We start from the raw sequence: 9,183 nt of genomic DNA on the forward strand, positions 1-9,183 counted from the left end.
CAAACACTGCTGACTGCAGTTTCAGCTGAAAGGCTCCCATACACAAAATAAATATATTTGAAATATATTTTTGGAATATATGCAAATATTCGAAATTGGCCCAATAAATATTTTAGTTAAATATATGTAAATATATGTAAATATATTTCACACTTACTGTAACATCATATATTTTTGTTATATTTCAGAATATATTTCAAAATGATAAATATAAGTGACCAACAATGCAAATATATTTCAATGTATTTGGAATACAGTATATGCCACATATATTTTCGACACTTTACGTAAAATATATTTCAATATATTGTTTTTCTGTATGGGTGGAGGTGGAAAGTGTTTGGTCACCACCCACATGACCAAATGTCTCTTTTGGAAGCCATGCGTGCCGGATGTGAGGACACGACTGCCAGGGATGGATAAGGCACTCCAGAAGGTTCTTCCTCAGGTGCATGGCAGAGAGCATTAGATGTGATGTTGATGAACACCTGTGGCCTGATGCTAGAGAGAGGCAGGATCAGCCCCTCAATTATTTGTTCGAATTACAGTATGTACTTTTAGTTTCTACCTTTTTTTTTCTCATTACTGTAATTCCGTAAATTACTACAGACTATTGAAGCAAACGGCTAATTTCATTTACCTTAAAGAATTATGTTCTAAAAATTTACTGTAAATAAATCATTTGAAAGAATGTCACTCTTTTCTTTGAAGAAAATATTACTTTGTATGAAGTCACTGAAATTGTTCAAACTGTAAAGATGAAAAGTTTGTATTTTCTGTATTGGTGTTTGATGCTAGTGTTTTTCCTCTCAGTGTGTTCTGAGTGCCAGTGTGTGTTCTCTCAGTGTGTTCTGAGTGACAGTGTGTGTTCTCTCAGTGTGTTCTGAGTGACAGTGTGTGTTATCTCAGTGTGTTCTGAGTGCCAGTGTGTGTTATCTCAGTGTGTTCTGAGTGCCAGTGTGTGTTATCTCAGTGTGTTCTGAGTGCCAGTGTGTGTTATCTCAGTGTGTTCTGAGTGCCAGTGTGTGTTATCTCAGTGTGTTCTGAGTGCCAGTGTGTGTTATCTCAGTGTGTTCTGAGTGCCAGTGTGTGTTATCTCAGTGTGTTCTGAGTGCCAGTGTGTGTTATCTCAGTGTGTTCTGAGTGCCAGTGTGTGTTATCTCAGTGTGTTCTGAGTGCCAGTGTGTGTTATCTCAGTGTGTTCTGAGTGCCAGTGTGTGTTATCTCAGTGTGTTCTGAGTGCCAGTGTGTGTTATCTCAGTGTGTTCTGAGTGCCAGTGTGTGTGATCTCAGTGAGGGTTGTGCAGAGTGTTTGGCTGCACTGAGCCTGTTTTGAGCCGTGTGTTCAGAGTTGTGTTGCTTGGAGTGAGTTTAGCAGGTGATGTGAGCTGTTCAGCTCAGGTGACTGTTGGTAGTGCAGACTGTAGAGTTTTGCACATGTGACTCCAGTTGTGCCCACTGTCGTTTAGCAATCGGAAAAAAACTGTATATATATAATATATATTCACATAGAAAACAGCTGATTTACATTATAATAATATTTCACTGTTTTTACTGTATTTTTGGTCAAATAAACACAGCTTTGATGAGCAGAAGAGACTCTTTCAGAAACATTAAAACCCCCAAACTTTAGAATGCAAGCGTACTAATTGTATTTTTTTCTAAAACAACAAATGTCATTCCTTCCACATCACAAATTTTGTATTTAATAACATTCTGTGGTGGAAATGAGAATTGACGTTTGACAAAAATGGCAGTAATTGTCCTGTGATGTTTGTCATTAAGTTACATAGTAGTGAGAAATATTTATCTTACGAAGGATAAATTCTAGACATTTATAAAGACACAAAATTAAACATCTATTTTCACCCTTCGCATTCTGTTCTGGAGGGATGTTTACCTTTTCTTCAAGTGACGGTTTATTTCAGCCGGGTTATATTTAGCACTGTACAGTAAAGGCAGTTTGTCATGAGAAACTTCTGAAGCTGAAAGTCCCGGTCTGACCTCAACATCACTCGTGTCATTCTAGGTCTTTTCCAAACCGTATATATAGTTGATCTGTTGTGAATAAAACTCCAACTTAGCATCTGACTTCCTTTTCCTTACGCAACATTCACACAGAAAACAGAGTTATTTTAGAACAACAGCACATTTCTGAACATTAGCATGATCTCAGTGTTTACTCAAAGTCACGATTCTACAGTGAAAAAACATGAAGTGAGTGTGTCAACAGCTTCATGAGTCAGGCGAGCGCAGGGTATCTCCCGAAACACACATGGCCTCTTCTGCACACTGGTATTTCCCAAACTTACTGGTTTACCCCACAGACGGCATGACCATCAGCAGGAGAGAGACGGGTTAGTGCGTTTGGGAGGATGTGGTGAGAAACGTTGAGACCCTTCCCTTCCTCTGCAACGCCTGCAGTCGGAGTGTGTGTGTGTGTGTGTGTGTGTGATTCTGCAGGAACAGACGATACACTAGAGGAGCATTCATCAGAACTGACACCACTGAGTCCAGGGTCTTTAACAAATACAGACAATTCAACCGACAACTCCAGACAGAAACACAAACAAACAAGACACAGGTGAACAACATAATCAGTAACCATAGAAACAATCAGTAGCCAATGAGAGTCAGGGAAACAGGAACTGAACACATGCAAACTAAAATCCATGAAAACTAAAAGATTAAAACTAAACCGAAATGTGACAGGAACGATCTTCTGTAACTCCAAATAAATCGGCTCTTTTTTACACGCCTTTAAAACACACTTTTCACAATCTTTAGAGTCAATGTAGTTTATCTCCTAATAACGGTCAAACATCACTGGACAATTATTATTTTAATTGATTTATTATTTTTGTATGTCCCACATCGCACATGACATGTTGACATCGTTCTGTGGTGGAAAATGAAACGTTTTTGGAATAAAACGGTCGATTCTCTACAGATAATCATAGCTAGTGCTTTATGACTCTCAAATATACACAACATAATCATATTGGAGAATATTACAGCTCGACTGGAAATGATGCACAATAAAAGCACTCCGTTCTCAAGTGATATTTGCCTTAAATTATTTCTTTGTTGTCCACACATCACTTGCGTCACACTCCATCTCCATCTCTTCGCTGAACGAGTACACTCATCTTCAAGAGAAAACCCTTTCTGAGGAAATGATGCCATAACTGAGCCAAGGAATTTTCACACAATAAATATTGAAACGGTGTGCGATTATTTTAAACAAACATCCAGTTATGTTTATACTGTATATAATGTTTTTAATGTTTATTTATAATGCAGATCCAGTTATTCATCAGATTTGATTTATTATTATTATTATTGCTATGATGATGATGATGAAGATGAAGATGAAGATGATCTACACTATCCTGCACTGTCCTGTCAGTGTGTGAATAACCGTGTGTGTGTCGATCAGCAGAACTGTGAACATGGGTTAGGGTTAGGGTTAGGGTTAGGGTTAGGGTTAGCACTCCTGCACACTGTAATATTACACTAACACTGCAATCATCATGATGAGCAAGTGCTGTATTATATCTGGATATCAGCGCCATAAATACATTCCTCTGATCTCTGGCTGAAGATTTTCTCAACTAGGAACAACATGCAGTGTGATAAAAATAATACATGCAAATACAAATAAACTATACATATAAACTTGACCTGAACTGAATATACAGATTTAGTATGTTAGCAATGTCTGACTTCCAGGAGATTTTAATTTCATACAGATTCTCTTTTTAATCCACAATAACAACACGACGATCTCTAGAGTTCTGTGTGTTTCTCAAAACAATGCAAAGATTGATTTACATAAAGAAGGAGCTTATGTAACGAGGTCATTTCTTTAGTTATTACGAAAACACAATGCAAAGCGTGTGACTCTATAAGCGTGGGGAAAACACGACCAAAACTTTATTTTCTACAGTTTTCAAGTGCCAGTCAAATCAAAACTCCCAGGTGAGAAAGACGTGGTATTAAATGTATTAAAAATATACTTGAAATTCAAGTAGTATGTTTATAATACATTTGTATTCCCAACAAGTGCATTAAAAAAACATTGAATTGCATTTTAATATATTTCTAAAAAAGCATACTAGAAGTATATTGATAATAAATATATGTTTAGTTACACTTTTAAGAAATGTGCTAAACACAAGCATACTTTTAGTGAAGTTTTAGTCTATTAAAAGAAAACATACTTATGTTGCTCTTGATTAAGCTTTTAGTGTGTTCAAATATATGTACTTTATAAACACTTAGGCCTACTGCAATATATTTTAAATATTTATGTATTTATCATTTTAATATTTTGAATTTTTTTTTTTACATTTACAATGTACCAACTTATAATGTATTAGAAACATCTGTCAACTATTATTAAGCATTGCAATCATAGATATACATAATTAAGGCTAGATGTCTAACGGCGGAGTCTCTAACGTCATCACCGGCGGCCATCTTGCCACAGGCAAGCTTTCTGGTGGGCTGTGTTGTACCTGATGTACGAACACAAATACTCCAATCTCGCTCAAATCTTGATGGATTTACAAACGGTTTGGTTTCTTACAAACGTTATTGACGTGGCTATAATTCTGGATGCTTGAGCATGTTGAAATTGCAGCTTTTCTTTTCGAAAAACAACTTAATCGTGCAGCATAGTTGTGTATCACGGCTACTTGCACAAGTTATCAAGGCTGAGACCACAATCGAGCTGTTCAGTTATATAGGTTTTACTGACACCAATAACGATTTTATGACAACTAATCTTTTGTCTAAATTACAATCTTTGTGAATGTGGTTGTAGTTATTAGCTGGCTAATAACAAGAAGCTGTGAGTGTGGTTGTAGTTATTAGTCTAGCTGGCTAATAACCAGAAGCTTTGAGTGAGACCTAGTAGCTGCTAACGTTACAGTTTAGCTGCTACCCAGCAATTTTACATCAGTGGGAGAGGCAGAATTGCTCTTTCTTTTCAATATAACAAGTTGCACATGATTTCCAATCGGTTTGGTTTGTTAAAAACATCTTACATTATGATACAGGAAATTGCTGGCTTTATACACTGAGTTTAAGTAGCCTATATATTGATTTAACATAAATAACATAAATACCTTGTGCGTGTGTATATTCATTGCACCTATCTGTTCTGTTCAATGTTATTTTCATATGGAAGTCCATGGTTATAATTATTCATAAGTATGCAGTGTCATAACTACATATCTGACGTTTATAACAAACCAAACCGTTTGAAAATCGGTAGAAAATTGAGCAAGTTATGATTATTTAAAAAGTACATGCACCAATAAAACACAATGTTTCGAGTGAGCGAGCTGACTGTGGCAAGATGGCCGCCTGGTGCGGGCGTCGACCTCCATTGGCCAGCAGCCAATGACAACTAGCCTTTATTATGTATATCTATGATTGCAATAAGCATACTTAAAATTAATGTTGTTCACTTTTACTTGTTTGCAGACTACTTGTAAAAGGCTACTTAAAAGGCTGTTGTCCATTACATACGTTTGTACTACTGAAATTCCCACAAGGATTTCAACATCATATTATTTGAAATGCATCATAGATACATTTTCCAAAGATGTTTAAAAAAGTTTGTACTTGTTTAAATTCTAACAATAGCATAACACTCGTGACTAGTCCTGATTGGTCCAGAGCCGTTGAACGGTTGTGATTGGTTCTTATGATAATGAGCTCGCCTCGCCTCACTCAGAGCTTCTGTTTATCAGATATATGCTGTGCGTGTATATGCTACTTTAATGTGATTAGATTTAGAAGTCTAAATTTAAACTGTTAAAATATATAGAGCGATGGTGTCTCTGTAGAGGACTAGGAGGAAACCACGCGACTCATATGGGTTAGGTGATGTTTTTTTGCGATTAACATTTTGAAACGTGAACAGATTTAGTGAATCGTTTATCGGAGGGATGTAAATCTCTCAGGTTTCATTAAAATATGTCAGTTTTTCTTTCGAAGATGAACAAAAGTCTTAAATGTTTTGGAACTACTGAAGGGTGAGTGATCATGACAGAACTATTTAATAGAAAACGTAGTGTTGTTTTTAATTTTACCCAGCTTCTTCAAGTTTGCGTGGCGTGTGACATTTGGAACCTCATTATACTGTGATTCTAGGTAAGATTTGTATTACATTAACGTCACTTGTATGTGCCAGTCGTATTTTTGACAAAGTGTAACATCACATCTTTTTCAGTGCAGCTACATTCAATTTGACCAATCAGAGCCAAGCTTTTCAAGTCGAAGTCGAAGCAGACTCGAGGAGATGAAGATCTGCCTCAGAAGTTACTGGTGAGTTTGAGTTGCTGTGTGCAGAAATACATCGCTCATGGTTTAGCTTCTCCTAGGTGGACAGGTCTGCTATGCATTTGCTAATATGACTTACACGTGAATACTGACGTTAACCGCTGTAACGCTGACACTGATTTCTAGCAACTTCAGCACTGGCTATATAGTCAAAGTCTAAAGTCCTTGTTTAAGTTTAAAGTTTAAAATCTATGTGGAGACATTTGTCTGTCTTAAAACAACTATAAAACATTGTCCAATGCATCTGCAAAAAACAGAATTAGTCATTATAACATGTACAACATTAAATTAACATTCTTTTTATTTGCAAAATGAAGCTGTGTATTTATTTCTGATTTGGCTTCATTGTTATGATGTAAATGATCTTTGAAAAGTTTGAACTTAAAGTTACTTTGTCTTGAGATGACCAGCCAATCATGGTAGCTGTGTGTATATTTGTTCAAGCTTGACAACCTTATTGCCTTTTTGATTACTTTCTAATATATATTTCTAATTACAAATAAGTACAAAGGTTACATTGTTAAAAGGGATGCTTATAAAAGAGCATACATCTGAAACTGCTGAGTCTGTGAAGGGTTTTGATTATATTACCCACCAAGTACATTGTACTCAGCGTACTGTCATTATGTCTGTCTCATATCACCTCTGTTATCGAGATCTTTGAATCAGGCCTAACTGAAGGTGATTCTGTCAGTCTTGGTAGGAAAATGTTAGCAACGTGTCTAATTTGTGCTGCCTTTGAGTCATTCATGTAAAAATCTGTTCATTTAATTGTTTTGTTTTTAGTAAAGCTGCAAGTCCTAGTTGTCCTGGCATACAATATTTTGCACAACTTCTAATTTCCTTAAATCTTTGCAACAGAGGTGAAGAGAGAGCATGTTAGCATGAACACAATAGACACGCTCATGGGAAATACCCTCGGTTTAAATAAACCACAATTATCAATATACAACATGCCCTCTAATACTCACAGGATGCTTTATTACTGATAATAACTATATCTGTGAGTTTTTGATTGAACTCTGCTCACTGTAAGTTGTGTTGGGCTTCTTCTAATCTCATGTTCAGTGTAACTCGTAGTTCTGTATAGTGACGACAGACACACTCATGTCCAGCTTGATGAGGATATAGCCAAAGCTTTGAAAGGTAAACTGAGAAGTCAAAGGAATTCTAATGCATTTCTATGCAAATTATTATACATATATTCAAACATGGATACAAAATTGTTAATCATTGGTTGATTTTATATAAATTCTTCTTCCCTTCACAGAGCCTGTGGTAAAGCAGTCTTCAACACTACAGTGTCTGAACCACAAGCCCTCAGTTGTGGAAAATGAGTCGTACTCAGAGAAGTGATCGTCCACTGGAAGATGAAGATGTGACACTCTCACTCCTCTGTTTCTTTGGTTCAGCCGTTTGTAGGCCTGAGTTTGTACATAATGCATTATTCACTTCTGCACATTGAAAATTGCATTGTGATGCTTATTTATTTAGTGATGTAATATTCATAGTGTATTTTTCAGTAATACAGGTATAAATGTATAAATATAGCTCTGCCATAGCATTTCACTGATCTTTGTTATTATGTATTTTGTTCAAGAGATTATATATGCTGCTGTACTTTTTTAATATACTCTTATGTATTTATTTTGCAATGTACACAAGAAGATACTATATTAAAGTTTTCTTGATTTCAGAGTGTGTATGTCTTAACATTTATATTTAATTATTTTTGCACTTTTAATATACCATTTTGAATACTGAATAAAACAGCTTTATAATAAACTATTAGTGTAATGCTAATACATTTTTAATGAGCTGAAATGCTATTTAAATGTTCTCGAAGTACATTAAAATTAAACTTCAAATATATTCTAACTGTAGTTTAAGACATATGAAAGTATATTTTAAATGTACTGTAAAGAAATACACTTAAATGCACTAAATGTACTTGAAGTGGTTCAATTTTAGCACAATTTAATATATTAAAATATAGTGCAAAATAGCTTAAAATTGATCTTAAGCATATCTTGAAATACATTTAATATACTTGAAGTTGTTTTAAAATAATACATTTAATACGCACTTAGTATAGTACAATTTGAATATATTAAGTATGTCCAAAAAAGCACAATTTAAATATATTTCCTTTTCATCTGGGCTGACTAATAGATTGAAAGAGTTCTACAGGATTTCATTTGAAACAATTTTCACTCATACATTAACTTCACAAAAACTTACAAAGAAACACATTCAATTAAAAGGTGCCTAATAATCATCTAATATTAAACTCTGAGTAATAATTTCCACAGTGAAGAGCATCTGCTGGTTCTTCATGATAAACACAGAAATAAATCAGTCTGTCGAGTTGCAGTCGTTCAGGAGAGAATCCAGTGTTTATCCTGACGAAGGATCAACAGCGACTGAAGAACCGGTATCAAACTCAACTCTACGAGAGGAATATCAAACTCAACTCTACGAGAGGAATCCCAAACTCAACTCTACGAGAGGAATCTCAAACTCAACTCTACGAGAGGAATCTCAAACTCAACTCTACGAGAGGAATCTCAAACTCAACTCTACGAGAGGAATCTCAAACTCAACTCTACGAGAGGAATCTCAAACTCAACTCTACGAGAGGAATCCCAAACTCAACTCTACGAGAGGAATCGCAAACTCAACTCTACGAGAGGAATCTCAAACTCAACTCTACGAGAGGAATCGCAAACTCAACTCTACGAGAGGAATCTCAAACTCAACTCTACGAGAGGAATCTCAAACTCAACTCTACGAGAGGAATCCCAAACTCAACTCTACGAGAGGAATATC

This window comes from Abramis brama (assembly GCF_963993115.1).
Source record: "Abramis brama genome assembly, chromosome: 15".
NCBI lineage: Eukaryota > Metazoa > Chordata > Actinopteri > Cypriniformes > Leuciscidae > Abramis > Abramis brama.